Source organism: Hemitrygon akajei, chromosome 20 (assembly GCF_048418815.1).
Source record: "Hemitrygon akajei chromosome 20, sHemAka1.3, whole genome shotgun sequence".
NCBI classification, from domain to species: domain Eukaryota; kingdom Metazoa; phylum Chordata; class Chondrichthyes; order Myliobatiformes; family Dasyatidae; genus Hemitrygon; species Hemitrygon akajei.
In genome coordinates this window covers 52,614,528-52,631,161 of record NC_133143.1, presented here as the reverse complement: position 1 = coordinate 52,631,161, position 16,634 = coordinate 52,614,528, and the positions used below count along the sequence as shown (strand labels likewise).

Below are 16,634 nucleotides of genomic sequence, written 5' to 3'. Positions count from 1 at the left end.
TGAATGTCAATTTCTCCTTCCGGTAAAAAATATTTTCCCTCCCCATCCCCTCTTCTTCTATTCCCCACATTGGCCTCTTACCTCTTCTCAATTGCTTATCATTTCCTCCTGGTGCCCCTCCTCCTTCCCTTTCCCCTATGCTCCACCCTTCATTCCTATCAAATTCCTTCCTCTGCAGCCCTTTACCTTTCCCACCCACCTGGCTTCACCTGTCACCTTCTAGCTATCCTTCTTCCCCCCCCCCCTCCATCTTTTTATTCTGCCCATTTTCCCCGTTGTTTCCAGTCCTGAAGAACGATCTTGGCCCAAAACATCTACTGCTTGTTTATTTCCATGGTGCTGCCTGACCTGCTGAGTTCCTCCAGCATTTTGTGTGCGTTGATAATATCCTCAGTCCTGCGGTGAGCCTGTTGCTTTGGCTGTTCTCATATAGATGTGAGATATGTCAGTTAAGAAGTTTCTGATGCAAATTCATTTACTTATCACATGTACATCAAAACGTGCAGTGAAACGTGTTATTTGTGTTAACAACCAACACACCTTGGCATGTGACGGGGGCAGCCCATGAGTGTGTCAGACATTCTGGTGCCAACATACTTGCCCACCGTGCTCAGCTGAACAACACAAAACACAGCAAGCAACAAAACAACAACAGTAAACGAAGCCCCTTTCCTCCCTCCCATCCACCCATATGCATGGTCAATTCCCCAATCCCAGGACAGGCCTCTACGCATCCAATCTCTATTCTCCAGCTTCTAGATGAAAGATCAACCCTTAGGCTTCGACCTTTGGTATCAGTGCCCGGGAAGTCCATGTGATGCAGTGAGAGGATTTAGGTTCCATCTGTTTTTGCCAGTGTTGCCTGGTTCCATTCATAGCTCTGTTGATCATGTCACAACAAATGCTTACCTGGGTATTGTAACCACAAAAAGGTGCTTCTGCCTCTACTACCTTCTCGTGGACGCCGGCATAGAAATATAATATTAAGGTGCTTCAAAATTGTTTCATGTTAGTTGAGTCCAATGACAAACAAGAGAAAATTGCAGATGCTGGCAACACAACACAAGATGCTGGAGTAACTCAGCATGCCAGGCAGCATCTATGGATGCTTTGGACTGAGACCAAGGGTTCCTCCAGCATTTTGTGTTGTGTTATCACGTTAGTTGAGTTTTTCTTTCCTTTATCATCTTTTTACATTTGCCTCAGACCACGCTCTATGAAGGCTCCCTTTCAATTTACCTGATATTTCACCATCTAGGCCATGATTTCTTCTCACTGCTGCCATCAGGAAGAAGGTACTGGAGCCTCAGGGCCCACATCACAAGCTTCAGGAATATTTATTACCCCCAACCATCTGAATCTTGAACCAGAGAGGGTAACTTCACTCGCCCCATCACTGAACTATTCCCACAACTTATGGACTCACTTCCAAGGACTCTTCATCTCATGTCCTTGGTACCTATTTCTTATTTCTTATTTATTTTTTATTATTATGTTTTTTTTGTATTTATACAGTTCATTGTCTTTTACACATTGATGGTTCTCCTGTCCTATTTGGGGGGGTGGGGGTGGTCTTTCGTTGTATTTTCTATGAATGTATGCAAGAAAATAAATCTGTGTTGTACAAGGTGACATATGTAGTATGATAGTAAATTTACTTTGAACCTTGATCTTTGACCTCTGAAATTTTGTTCCATTGTCTCAAGTACAGTCATGTTTCAGAAGCAGTTAAAAGTGCTGCCATCGTTTTATTAGCATGTTATATATTTCTGTCTGACGACAATTTCTTTGAATATCTGTGTTTGAATGTGATGTCACATTCATGCTCTCTCAAGTAAAAGATTGAATTAGCCTGTAATGAAGAAGAGCAAAGATTTTCCCCAGTGTCTTAGCCAATATTTAGATCTCAGATAACCTCATTGAAACAGTAACAATATCTATCTAAAAACTTGGCAAATACTGGCCTTCATATATTAAAAGAGAGACTAGAATTCAAGAAGTACCTCATTGATTGTAAAGTTCTGGATTTTACTGTAAGCTGCCAAATAATACCTGCTTGTGCAGTTGGATCCTCGATTTCCTCACTTGCAGATCCCAGTCAGTTTGGATCGGCAACACTTCTTCCACAATCTCCATCAGCACAGCTGCGCCACAAGGTTGTGTGCTTAACACCCTGCTCTACTTGCTTTGTGAGGCTAAGCACAGCCCCAGTGCCATATTTAAGTTTGCCGATGATGCCACTATCATTGGCCAAATCAAAGATGAATCAGCATATAGGAGGGAGATTGAAAATCTGGCTGAGCGACGTCAACACAAAATCCTCTCACTCAATGTCAGCAAGACGAAGGAACTGATTATTAACTTCAAGAGGAGGAAACCAGAGGTCCATGAGCCAGTCCTCATTGGGGATCAGAGGTGGAGAGGATCATTAACTTTAAATTCCTTGGCGCTACATTTCAGAGGACCTATCCTAGGCTCAGCACATAAGTGAAAGAAAGCACAGCAGCTCCTCTAATTCCTTAGAAGTTTGTAAAGATTAGGTGTGATATTTAAACTTTGACAAACTTCTATAGATGTATGGTGAAGTATATATTCATGTTGCATCATGGCCTGATATGGAAACACCAATGCCTTATGGGCATATAATAGCACAAAAGTTAGTATGAAGTTAGAGGATTGGGAGGTTTTTTAAAACCAACAGAAGGCAACTATGAAGGTAAAGGCTGTATACAAAAGTAAGCTAGCTAATAAAGAGGATACCAAAGTTTCTTCAGATACATAAAGTGTAAAAGTGAGGTGAGAATAGATATCAGACTGCTGGAAAATGATGCTGGAGAGTTAGTACCGGGGACAAGGAAATGGCAAATGAACTGAATAAATACTTTGCATCTGTCTTCACTGTGGAAGACACTATCAGTTTGGTGGATATTCCAAGAGTCATGATCATAAGGTGTGTGAAGTTACCATTGCTAGAGAAGGTTCTAGAGAAACTGAAAGGTCTGAAGGTAGGTAAGTCACCTGGAAGAGATCATGTACACCATAGGGTTCTGAAAGAGATGGCTGAAGAGATCATGGAGGCATTAGTAATGATCTTTCAAGAAGCATGAGATTCTGGAATGGTTACCAAAGAATGGAAAGTTGCAAATGCCACTCCATTCTTCCAGAAGAGAGAGAGACAGAACAAATGAAACTATAGGCCAATTAGCCTATCCTTAGTGGTTGGGAAGATGTTGAAGTTGATTATTGAGGAAGAGGTCTCAGGGTACTTGGAGGCACATGATAAAATAGGGCATACTCAACATGTTTTCCTCAAGGGAAAACCTTGTCTCTCAAATTTGTTAGAATTCTTTGAAGGAGTAACAAAAAGGATAGTCAAAGGAGAATTGGTTGATATTGTGTACTTGGATTTTCAGAAGGCCTTTAACAAGGTGCAACATGAGGCTGCTTAACAAGCTACAAGCCCATGGTATTACAGGAAGGATTCTAGCATGGATAAAGCAGTGGCTGATTGGCAGGAGGTAAAGAGTGGGAATAAATTGGAGCCTTTTCTGGTTGGGTGCCAGTGACTAGTGGAGATCCACAGGAGCCTGTGTAGGCACTGATTCTTTTTGTGTTATATGTCAATGATTTTGCATGATGGTACTTAACGGTTTTTTTTGGCAAAGTTTTCAGGTGATACATAAATTGGTGGAGGGGCAGGTAGTTTTGAGGAAGTAGAGAGGCTACAGAAGGACTTAGACAGATTAAGAGAATGGCAGATGGAATTCAGGGTCTGGAAATGTACATTCAAGCACTTTGGTGGAAGAAATGAAAGGGCTGACTATTTTCTAAATGGAGAGAAAATACAAAAACTAAGGTGCAAATGGACTTGGGTGGGAGTCTTTGTGCAGGATTCCCTAAAGGTAATTTGCAGGTTGAATCTGTGGTGAGGAAGACAAAGGCAACGTTAGCATTCGTTTCAAAAGGACTAGAATATGAAAGCAAGGATGTAATGTTGAGACTTTATGAAGCACTGGTGAGGCCTCACTTAGCATATTATGAGCAGTTTTGGGCCCCTTATCTTAGAAAGGATGTTTTGAAACTGGAGAGGATTCAAAGGGCGTTCATGAAAATGATTCCAGGATCAAATGGCTTGTTATATGAAGAGCATTTGATGGCTCTGTGGCTGTATTCACTGGGATTCAGAAGAATGAGGGGTGACCTATCAAATGTTGAAAGGCTTTGATAGAGTGGATGTAGAGAGGATGTTTCCTGTGGTGGGGGAATCTGAGACAAGAGGGCACAACCTCAGAAAAGAGGGATCACAAACAGGTGCTGAAAATCCAAGCAACACACACAAAATGCTGGAGGAACTCAGCAGGCCAGGCAGCATCTATGGAAAAGAGCACAGTCGATATTTTGGGCTGAGACCCTTCAGCAGGACTGGGAAAAAAAGATGAGTCCGAGTAAGAAAGTGCGAGGAAGGGAGGAAGAAGCTCGAGGTGCTAAGTGAATCAGGGAGGGGGTAGGGGTCAAGTAAAGAGCTGGGAAGTTGACTGGTGAAAGAGATGCAGGGCTGGAGATGGGGTTATCTGGTGCTCCCGGTGCAGTCTCCTGTGTATTTGTGAGACCCGATGTATATTGGAAGACCGCTTCGCTGATCACTTATGCTCCATCCGCAAGAAAAAGTGGCATTTCCCAGTGGCCACCCATTTTGATTCTACTTCCTATTTCCAATCTGTCAGCCCATGGCCTCCTCTAGTGTCGCGATGAGGCTACACTCAGATTGGAGGACCAACACCTTATTTTCCATCAGGGCAGCCTCCAACCTGATGGTATGAACATCAATTTCTCAAACTTCCAGTAATGGCCACACCCACCCTTCATTGTTCCCCAATCCCATTTCCTTCTCTCACCTTATCTCCTTGCCTGCCATGTCATGGCCGAAACATGGACTGCACTCTTTTCCACAGATGCTGCCAGGCCTGTTGAGTTCCTCCAGTATTTTGTGTGTGTTGCTCAGAATAGAGGGACGTCCTTTTAGAACAGATGAAGAGGAATTTCTTTAGCCAGAGAATGGGAATCTGTGGAATTCTTTGCCACAGGCAGCTGTGGAGACAAAGTCATCATGCATATTTTAAGGCAAGGTCGATAGATTCTTGATTAGTCAGAGCATGAAGGGGTATGGGGAGAAGGCAGGAAATTGGGGCTGAGAGGAAAATTGGATCAAGCATGATGAAATGACGGTGCAGACTCAATGGGCCGAATGGCATAGTTTGGATCTTATATCTTATCTTATGGATAAAAGCCCTCCCTACCCTTGAGCACATCTACACAGGGGGCTGTCTCAGGAAAGCAGCATCCATCACAAGGATCCCCACCACTTCTCTTCTCAGGAAGAAGATACGGAAGCCTCGGGATCCACACCACCACATTCAGGAGCAGTTATCACTCTCCTGAACCAGAGGCGATAACCTCACTCAACTTCACTCACACCATCACTGAATTGTTCCCACAACCTATTAACCTACTTTCAAGGACTATTCACCTCATGTTCTCAAAAATTATTGATTATTTAGTTTTATCATTATCATTGTTATTTTCTTTCGTGTTTGCACAGTTTGTTGTCATATGCATATTGATTATTTGTCTGTCCATGTACCTATCTAAACTTCTCCTAAACGTTGAAATCGAGCTTGCATGCACCACTTGCACTGGCAACTCGTTCCACACTCTTACGAACCCCTGAGTGAAGAAGTTTCCCCTCAAGTTCCCCGTAAGATTTTCACATTTCACTTTTAACCCATGACCTCTAGTTGTAGTCCCACCCAACTTCAGTGGAAAAGCCAGCTTGCATTTACCCCATCGATTTTCCTCATAATTTTGTAAACCTCTATCAAATCACCCCTCAATCTTCTATGTTACAAGGAATAAAGTCCTTACCTACTCAATCTTTCCTTATAACTCAGGTCCTCCAGTCCTGGGAAATTATTGTAAATTTTATCTGTACTCTTTCAACCTTATTTACATCTTTCCTGTATGTAGGTAACCAAAAACAGTACTCCAAATTAGGCCTCACCGAATTCTTGTACAACTTCAACGTAACATCCCATCTCCCATACTCAATACACTGATTTAAGGCCAATGTGCTAAAAGCTTTCTTTAAGACCCTATCTATCTATATTGCCACTTACAATGAATTATGGACCTATATTCCCAGATTACTTTGTGCTAACATACTCCTCAGTGCCTATCGTTCACTGTGTAAGACCTACCCTGGTTGGTCCTACAGAAGTGGAACACCTCACACTTGTCTGCATTAACTTCAATCTGCCATTTTTCAACACATTTTCCCAGCTGATCCAGATCCCACTACAAGCTCTGATAGTCTTTCTTGCTGTCCACTACATCCTCAAACTTGGTGTCATCCTCAGGTTTGTTGATTGATTTCACAACGTTATCATTTGGATCATAGATAAAGCTGACAAACAACATCAGACTCAACACCAATCTCTGTGACATTCTAGGCCTTCTGTCAGAGAGGCAACCATCTACTGCCACCCTCTGGCTTCTCCCACAAAGACACTGTGTAATCCAATTTACTCCCTCATATTGAATGCCAAGCGATTGAACCTTCCTGACCAATCTCCCTTGCAAAGGCATCTTAAGTGCCTTCCTGAAGTCCACTGCCTTGTTTTCATCCATTTTCCTGGTAACTTCCTTGAAAAACTCTAAGTTTGGTTAGACATGACCCACCATGCACAAAGCCCTGATGACTATTCCTCATCAGTCCTTGTCTATCCAAACGCTCATACATCCAGTTCCTTAGAATATCTTCCAATAACATAACCCACTTCTGATATCAGACTCCCCAATCTATAATTTCCTGGTTTATTTTTAGAGCTTTTCTTAAACAGTAGAACAAGATTGGTTATCCTGCAATCTTCCTGTCGCTAAGGACTTCTTGTTAGCATTTGCGGATTTGTTTTTTGAGTGGAATGTTGAAGTTTTCTCTTTGAACAATTTCCATTGTTCTTTTGTGTCTGTCTGTGGGAAGGCAATTTTAGGGTCGTATACTGTATATATACTTTGGTCATCGGTGTTGAGTCCTTGAATCCTTTGAAATATCTCTGCTAGGTGGCCTGAAATTTCTGCACTTGCCTCCCACAGAGCCTGAGGGAACACCTTGTTAGGCCCTGGGGATTTATCCACCCTAATTTGTCTCAAGACAGCAAACACGTACTCTTCTGTCGTCTGTAAAGGGTCCATGATCTCGTTGCTGCTTTGCCTCACTTCTCTAGACTCTGTCCATCTACCCAGTAAATACACATATATGTGCTTTGATAATAGATGTACTTTGAACTTGAAATCTCAATTTAATACTTACATCATCTTTTGGAAAAATTCAACATTTGAAGTATTAAATATTGCAGTTTTAATATCTTTATGCCTGACTGTTGTTGAACACTCTGTTTTAGTGAGATTCATTTACTGATGCTGCATTATTCTTTCCCAACCTGCATTAATACTTTGCAATCTACCAGACTCTGCCTTATATGCTGTCCAAGAACATTACTGGGTAATCCAATGTCTACACTAATGATCTAGAAGTCGAGTTTGAACTCCCTAGGCAAATGTAGAATTTAAATTCAAATATACTACATAAATCTGGAATAAAAGGGTAGCGTTGGTAATGATATTAGCATGAGAATCATAAAACCTGGCATATTAATGCCTTTAAGAATAAATCTTTGTCCTTCTCTTGCATCAGCTGCAAAGGACTCCAGCATACCAGGAATATTCAGTAATTTGTAACTGAAATGTCAGGTCACATAATTAAGGAGGAATTCAGAATGAGCAGTAAATGCTGGCCGTACCAGTGATGCTTACACCTTGAATGGTGAAAAAGGAGTCTTATCTGCTGCGCAGGTAATTCAAGACTAAGAATAACTGGATGAATTATGCATTGTCCTCTGAAACCATCTGCTTGAATCCCAGCGGGGAGAGGAATTGGTGCTTGAAGATACAGGTGTGATGGCCTGTACGATGGCAGCACTTCTTAAGAAATGCAAAACTAGTTAGAAGGCAGTTTGGATGCTGTGCACAGTCCTGACCACTGTATTACAAGAACAGCATGATTATTCTGCAGAAGGTGCGGAAGATATTGGAAAATTATAGCTTTGAGGAAAGATTGGATAACCTAGTATTACTTTCTTTGGAACAGAGGAGCCTAAAGTGAGATTTTACTAACATACACTCAGTGGCCATTTTATTAGGTACACCTGTACACCTCGTTATTGCAAATATCTAATCAGCCAATCATGTGGCAACAATTCAATGCATCAAAACATGAAGACATGATCAAGAGGTTCAATTGTCGTTCAAACCAAAATTCAAAATGGGGAAGAAATGTGATCTAAGTGACTATGGCTATGGAATTATTGGCCCTAGTGGCGTGGTTTGAGTATCTGAGAAACTGCTGATCTCCTGGGATTTTCACACACAACAGTCGAAGAGTTTGCAGAGAAGGGTGTGAACAACAAGCAAAACACAGTTTTGTGAGCAAAAACACCTTGTTAATGAGAGAGGTCAGAGCAGTGTGGCCAGAGACATTCAAGCTGACAGGAAGGCGACAGTAACTCAAAGAACCATGAATTACAATGGTCGTGGGCAGAAGAGCTTCTCTGAATGCACAAAACATCGAGCCTTGAAGTGGATGGGCTACAGCAGCAGAAGACCAAACCAGCTTCCACATGTGTGTCTAATAAAGCAGCAAAGAGTGCATATAAATTTATCCGTGGCCTAGAGAGAGTATTTCCAATTCTCCTAGTTCCCTTGGCAGAAGTTTATGTACAAACGGGTATTTAAGGAAAGTTTCTTTCAGCTTTCAGGTACTTATTGCCTGTTATGCCTCTGGAAACAATGAAGGTCTTCCATCGCTGTCTGTCCTTGACAATTACATATAAATATAAAAAGATCCATTACTGTTTCTATAACAGTTCTGCTCGACCAGACAGGGTTGTTAGCCCTGAGCTGAACCCCTGAAACTGGAGACCAGTGGACCACTCTTAGTCTGGCCTTTACCCTTTGACCTGTTTGGCATGGGTGACCCTACCGACAGTCAAAACATAATGCCCTGACTCCAGCTAGTATTGCTGTCTGGGTCAGTGGAGCATGCAGCCGCCAAACCATGAGAACGTTATGCCTTCTTGGAGGAGCTATAGAATAATGGGGTCTAGAATTCAATATATGAAAGAATACTAAAGGCAGAACCCATCATCTATAAGTCACTCATGGATATATACTTCAACAGGTAAGACCTCCATTGTTATACACCTGAATGAGGTGCAAATTGGGAAGCACTTTTCTTTGACTATGTAGAAACAATGAGCTGAGTGGCCCCTTTCTGTGTACTAATTTTAGTCTGTGCTTCTCCACATAAGATTTTTATAGTTTACTGTTATCAAATCAGGCAAGTACCAGACATGAGGAGCAGCTTTGGAGCAGTTTCACTGCTCTTTAATATTAAACAGACACTTGGGGTCCCTGCAGGGCTCCTCACAGCTTATTTTCGGAAAATGAAACAACAGCTTTTTGCAATTTGCCACAGATTATGAAGGTTTTATCAGCATTTAATACTTCGTTGTTTTTCTTGTGTTAATGTTTACTTACATTTAATGTAACTAAGTTAAAAGCAACAAATTGTGCTTGTATAGTACCTTTAATTGTGCAAAGCATCCCAGGAGTACCTCAAGCCAAGTTTGATATCTGCAAGTGCTCCAAGTAGACAGAATCCTTGTGAATAAACTGATTCCTCTCTGATGCCTAAGGAAGTACATATGCAGCTGCACTGCATTGGTACAGGGAACCAGGTCCAAGTTAGGTTGCTGGTGAGAGAAGGGAGCTAGGGCTTTACTCTTTGGAGAGAAGGAGGATGAGAGGAGACATGATAGAGGTGTACAAGATATTAAGAGGAACAGACAGAGTGGACAGTCAGCGCCTCTTCCCCAGGGCACCACTGCTCAATACAAGAGGACATGGCTTTAAGGTAAGGGGAGGGAAGTTCAGGAGGGATATTAGAGGAAGGTTTTTCACTCAGAGAGTGGTTGGTGCGTGGAATGCACTGCCTGAGTCAGTGGTGGAGTCAGATACACTAGTGAAGTTTAAGAGACTACTAGACAGGTATATGGAGGAATTTAAGGTGGGGGGTTATATGGGAGGCAGGGTTTGAGGGTCGGCACAGCATTGTGGGCCAAAGGGCCTGTAATGTGCTGTACTATTCTATGTTCTATATGGATGACTAGGAACTCGAAGATATCTTGGAGGAGGAAGGTGACGTGGAGTAGCAAGCTGGTTTAGGAAAATAATTCCTGCTGTTGAAAATTTTATCTCATAGGTGGCCACTACCTGACCACTGACCTTGTTTTTGGTCCAAAAAAAAATCTGAGGGTGTGTTATCTGAAGGTAGGAAGGTAGGCGGGTGGGGGGGGGGGGGGGCATCACTCTGTTGGTAAAAAATAACATCAAATCAGTAGTAAGATGTGACATAGGATCAGAAGATGTTGAGTCTTTGTGGATTGAGTTAAGAAGTCGCAAGGGTAAAAGGACCCTGATGGCAATTATATACAGGCCTCCCAACAGTAGCTGGGATGTAGGCCACATAATACAAAAGGCATATCAAAAGGGTAATGTTATGATAGTCATGGGAGATTTCAACATGCAGGTCAATTGGGAAAATCTGGTTAGTAATAGATCTTAAGAGTGATTTTATTAAATGTCCACAAGATAGTTTTTTTAGAGCAGTTTGTCATTGAGCCTGTTAAGTGAGCAGCAGTTCTGGATTGTGTATTATCTAATGAACTGGAGGTGATTAGCGAGCTTAAGGTAAATGAGCCATTAGGAGACAGTGATCACAATATGGTTGTGTTTAACCTGAAATTTGGCAGGGAGTAAGTAAAGTCTGATGTGGCAGTATTTCAGTGGAGTAAAGGAAATTACCATGTCATGAGAGAGCAGTTGGCCAAAGTAAATTCGAAGGAGCTGCTGGCAGGGATGACAGCAGAGCAGCAATGGTGTGAGTTTCTGAGAAAAATAAGGAAGGTGCAGGATAAATGTATTCCACATGCAAAGAAATACTCAAATGGCAACTTAGTACAACCATAGCTGAACACGCAAGTCAAAGCTAATGTAAAAGCAAAAGTAAGGCCATATAACAATGCAAAAATTATTAATAAGACAGAGGATTGGGAAATTTTTTAAAACCTACAGAGAGCAACCAGAAGAATCATTAGGAAGGAAAAGATGAAATATGAAAGCAAGCTAGCAAGCAATATCAAGTGGATAGTAAAAGCTTTTTCAAGTATGTAAAAAAAAAAGAGAGATGAGGGTGGATGTAGAACTGCTAGAACATGCGGCTGGAGGAATAATAATGGTGGACAAGGAGGTAGGATATGAATGAAATGAGTACTTTGCATCAGTCTTCACTTTGGAAGACACTAGCAGTGTGGCAGATGTGTGTTAAGGAAGAGAAGTGGGTGCAGTTACTATTACAAGGGAGAAGGGGCTCAAAAAGCTGAAAGACCTAACCGTACATAAGTCACGTGGTCCAGGCGAATTGCACCCTAAGAACCGAGAGTTCTGAAAGAGGTAGCAGTTGAGATTGCAGAGGCATTAGTAATGATCTTTCAAAAATCATTGGGCTCTGGCATAGTGCCAGAGGAATGGAAAATTGCAAATGTCACTCCACTCTTTAAGAAAGGAGAAAGGCAGCAGAAAGGAAATTATAGACCAGTTAGTCTGGCCTCAGTGGTTGGGAAGATGTTGGATTCAATTGTTAAGGATGAGGTTATGGAGTACTTGTGACACAGGACAAGATAGGACAAAGTCAGCATAGTTTCCTTTAGGGAAAATCTTGCCTGACGAACCTGTTGGAATTCTTTGAGGAAATTACAAATAGGATAGATAAAGGGGATGCAGTGGATGTTGTATATCTGGACTTTCAGAAGGCCTTTGACAAAATGCCACTCATGAGGCTGCTTACCAAGTTAAGAGCCCATGGTATTACAGGAAAGTTACTGGCATGGTTAGAGCATTGGTTGATTGGAAGGAGGCAGCGAGTGGGAATATAAGGATCCTTGTCTGGTTGGCTGCCAGTGGTTAGTTGTGTTCCACAGGGGTCGGTGTTGGGACCGCTTCTTTTTATGCTGTATATAAATTATTTAGATGTTTGGATCCATGGCTTTGTTGCTAAGTTTGCAGATGTTATGAAGATTGGTGGAGGGGCAGGTAGTGTTGAGGAAACTGGTAGGCCACGGAAGGCATCTAGACAGATTAGGGCAATAGGCAATAGTGTGACAAATGAAATATAATGTTGAAGGATGCATGGTCTTGCATATTGGTAGAAGAAATAAATGTACAGACTATTTTCTAAATGGGGAGAAAATCCAAAAATCTGAGATGCAAAGGGACTGGAAGTTTACTAAATGTTAACTTGCAGATTGAGTTGGTGGTGAAGAAAGCAAATGCAATGTTTGCATTCCTTTCAAGTGGCTTTGATTACAAGAACAGGGATATGGTGTTGAGGCTTTATAAGGCACTAGTAAGGCATCACCTTGAGGATTGTGAACAGTTTTGGGCTCTTCATCTAAGATATGCTGGCTTTGGAGAGTGTTAATAGTTGGTTCACAAGGATGATTCCAGGAAAGACGGGGTTATCATTTAATATTTGATAGCTCTGGATCTGTATTCACCAGAATTTAGAAGGATGAGGGGGGGATCTCATTGAAACCTTTCGAATGTTGAAAGACCTCGACAGAGTAGATGTGGATAGCATGTTTCCCATGGTAGGAGAGTCTAGGACAAGAGGGCACAGCCTCAGGATAGAGGGGCGTCCATTTGAAACAGAGATGCAGAGAAAGTTGTTCAGCCAGAGAGCGGTAAATTTTGGAATTTATTACCACAGGCAGTTGGGAAGGCCAAGTTGTTGGTGTATTTAAGACAGAGCTTGATAGGTCCTTGATTGGACACAGCGTCAAAGGTTACGGGGAGAAGGCCGGGGAGTGGGTCTGAGGAGGGGAATACAAGTATCAGCCATGATTGAATGGTGGAGCAGACTCGATGGACTAAATGACCTAATTCTACTCCTGTGTCTTATGGTTACATCATCAAAGGGTTCTTTTAGAAGAGTTGCTAAACTGTGTACCATTGCAGATATTCATGGAAGTGCCCATGCCAATAACATGCAGTGAATTATGCCTGGCGAAATGCCCAATATTTATCCATAAAATATGATTAATAAACTGTATTTTCTGGTTATTACCACATTGTTGTATGTATGACCTTGCTGTGCACAGTTGACCAGCTGAATTTCTCCTATTCCAACATTTCAAAGTACTTCATTGATTGGAGTGCTTTGGGACATCCTGTGGATAAGCAAAGTGGTGTAGGAATGAGATACACACTTATTTACAGTATACCCTCACTCTGGACTGCTGCAGGTTCCATTTCCATCTACTCTTTCTTGTGTGGTGCATGTATCTAGTTTGGCCTATCCTTCAATTGTCTTTTCCACAACCCTTACTGTGTTTCATTAAGGCCCTCTTCAAAATACTTTTTTGTCAAAGCTTATTGAAACTTAATGTTCTGGAAAAGCTTAGCAGCTTGTCTCAATTAGGGAGCCCCCTCATTTTATTTCCTAGATTAAGAGCATTGAATAATTACCATAAATACATTTTAATTGAGCAGTGGCATTTGGGTCACATGCATAATATGGTTGGTTAATGCAGATCTTTCCTCAGGATGAAACTATAATGATCAGAGCTAATATAAAAGCTTAACCATATGGATAGTAAGTTCTTCATGTAACTCTTCTAATAATAATGCAGTGTATTACTCATTTGCATTAAATGGATGATCCAGAAGTATGTCAGGAATAGAAAGAGAAGGCAATGTAACTGCACAAGTTTGCTCTCCCTTTCAATCCAGCATGTCAGCCCTATTTTCCTGCCTCATCCTAATATCACCTGATTGCCTAGATGTCCAAAATATGTATTGATGTCAACCTTGAACATGCTCAGCCTGTGAGGCAGAGTTTTCCAAAGGTTCACAATGCCCGATCATATGTACTGTTGCGTATCCCATAACTGGATCACTTACCAGCAAAGATAGAGAGGTCCGCTGAAGTCTGATGGTACCATTTTTAAACGTTTTTATTTATAAAGGAGCACAAAAGTAAGGTTAATACAAACATTTAGATAACATACGTCGTCAATACTCAATCTAAAGCGCAGATATAGTCATAATCAATCAGAAATAAGCTCTATCATTGTCTAGGGGATCATATATTGTCCATTTGGAAATATAAAAGTCATTCAGAAGTCTGCAGGCTTCAGCCTTTTGGGAACCGCTGGGTTTCCCGTGTTGGAGAGAGAGAGAGATTGGTGAGAAAAGGAACACTTGCCCGGGTCCTTACGAAGCAAAGCCGTGGAATCAGGGGAGCAGGCTTCCCTGTTGTTAGTTAAAAGCGGTTTTCCGTGATTCCAGCCACAGACTCCCGATTCGGAATCTAACGCACGTGGCTTCCTTCAAAATGGCTTCCCGCTACGATGGGATCGCTATCGGGTCTCCTTGGTGCATCTAAAGGGGTCCCCCCCCCCTCCAGACCCTCCTTTATACTTCCTCACGGGATCGCAGGTGTCAATCAGGTTGCAGGTGTCAATCTCTCTCTCAACCAGCCCACTTTGCCCGGGGCTTTACACGTGGTCTCCATGAGATAATAGTCAATGTCGCCTTATTCTGCATCCCGGTGGAACGCAGTATTCAGCACGTCTCTCTCTCTCCCATTTCCTGTGTCTATTCAGCACGTCTCTCTCTCTCTCTTGGGTCATTGACCCCCCCTTTCACTAGGGCTCTTGCAATTCTCACAAAGGAGGGGGCTGGGATCATAACAGTACAAGCATTGCAAATCATTTCACTAATGAACCATTTTATAAAAAGTATCACAAGTAGGTGAAAGGCAAGCATTGTCGACTCTTGGTTTTGATCTTCCACATCATTATCTCCAGATCGCCTCTGCACATAGACCATGGAAAATGTGGATACTTGAAACTCAATGAAAATTAAAAGCTTCTCCTCTGTGCGGTTGTCATCATCAGGAAAACATTCTATGGATCAAATTGCGACTTTTTGCTTGATTTACAAACAAGAGGAAGATAGCATAGTGTTCCGGTCTGTCACTGTGAATATAACCATCTACCTTAAACCTACAAATGTGAAGTTATATTTATGTTCTACTGCTAATGAACCACGATAATCTAGAAATTTACTACTTATCAATATGTTTCTCCTATTTTTGTTAGCAGATACTCCCTTAATACCCTGTGATCTTACTAAAGTGGAGTTCCATGCTTTTCCATGTTTCGTATCTGTCTGTGGGAAGACTGATCTCAGGGATGTAGGCTGCATAGTTTAATAATAAATGTACTTTCAGTCTTTGAATTACCTAGAATTATCAATACTTCCCAATTAACCACCTGACTCTTAAGCTTGCGTTTCTGTGGTAACTGCCAGCCCAGCTGAGCACAGAGAAGTGATGGAGACCACAGAGTGTCACACATTTCTCTGATGTGTTCAAGAGCACCCGCCAATCAAGTGAAAATAGCCATAACCCATCAATTACTGAAAAAACTTCTGTTCTTTTAGTCCTTAATGCAGTTTTGCTTGAAAGACAGTGAACTGAGCGTGCATGGCACTGTCTGTTCCCCTGTCAGCAGATACTATGTAATCTCCCTTTCATTTCTTCATGTAAGTACCTTAAATAAATGCTTTAGAAACCTCTGACATTGAATTATTTATATTTTGCACTCATGTCTAAAGATTCATTTCAAAGATTTTAAAGATGATTTTTAAAAAGACTGGGTGTGGTATTAGTGTCCACTGCTGGTTGGAAACGCCAGAGGTAGTATTGCATTTTTGATTTGGATACCATGTGGCTTCTTAAATCTTCCTGTTGAAGTGTTAGTGCTTAGCATAGAACAGGACAAAAATGTCAACTTGTTGGCTGCCATATATTTTTTATTGAAGTTTGGTTTTTGAAAAGCAGATATACAAATGTTTGTATAAGGTGGGGAGCAAAGGAGAAATGTAAACATTGCATTAGAACACTAATGCACCAAGGCTTTATAAATTATAGTCTCTTGGATGTGCTGCCAGAGGTCTACTTAAACATTAACTTGTCCTCTCACACCCCAGAGATGGGTGTATGTGTGGTGAACTACATATACCTGTCTGGACACGCCTCCCCCCCCCCCCCCCCGCTGACTGCTCCTGTGGCTCCTCCCACGGGCCCCGGTATAAAGGCGATTGGAGATACCGCCCCAGCCTCAGTCTCCAGGATGTAGCATGGTGGTCAATTGCTGCTTGTTCTTTCTTCCAGCCAATAAAAGCCTATATCTCGCCTCACGTCTCCAAGAGTTATTGATGGTGCATCAGTATGTTACTGTATAGATGGAAGACATTCTGCCCTGTCAAGTTAGCCACCTCATAGACATTCCATGCAGCCCTGCAGCTTTCTTTTCCTAACAACTGCCCACGAGAGAATGTTTAAGAGGATGTTGTGCACAGTAGAAAACCTATCCTCAAAACTCCCTCCCTCTTTA

At 41.8% G+C, this 16,634-nt stretch overlaps 1 protein-coding gene across 6 annotated transcripts in view; it reads left to right on the top strand.

Annotated features, from left to right (window-relative positions):
- The window catches only part of cpne4b (copine IVb), a 344,224-nt gene that overhangs the window by 144,387 nt on the left and 183,203 nt on the right, over positions 1-16,634 (top strand). The gene's annotated exons all lie outside the window — the stretch shown is intronic.